Raw genomic sequence first — 323 nt, 5'->3', positions numbered from 1 at the left:
GATGTGTGAATGCATAAATATGAAATAAAGCACACACACACACTCACACACACCTCCATGCACTCACTCACCTACACCCACGCGCGCATGTATGTACAGGTGCGTGAACACACACACACTCACACACACTCTCCATGCACTCTCACTACCTAGTACACCCACACGCGCATGTATGTACAGGTGCGTGTAGACACACACACACTCTCACACACACTCAGCACTCACTCACCACACCCACGCGCGCATGTATGTACACACACACACACACCATGACTACTACCTACACCCACCGCATGTATGTACAGGGGTGTAGCACACCCACG

Source organism: Homarus americanus, unplaced genomic scaffold (assembly GCF_018991925.1).
Source record: "Homarus americanus isolate GMGI-L3 unplaced genomic scaffold, GMGI_Hamer_2.0 scaffold34354, whole genome shotgun sequence".
NCBI lineage: Eukaryota > Metazoa > Arthropoda > Malacostraca > Decapoda > Nephropidae > Homarus > Homarus americanus.
This window is presented reverse-complemented; position numbering follows the sequence as displayed.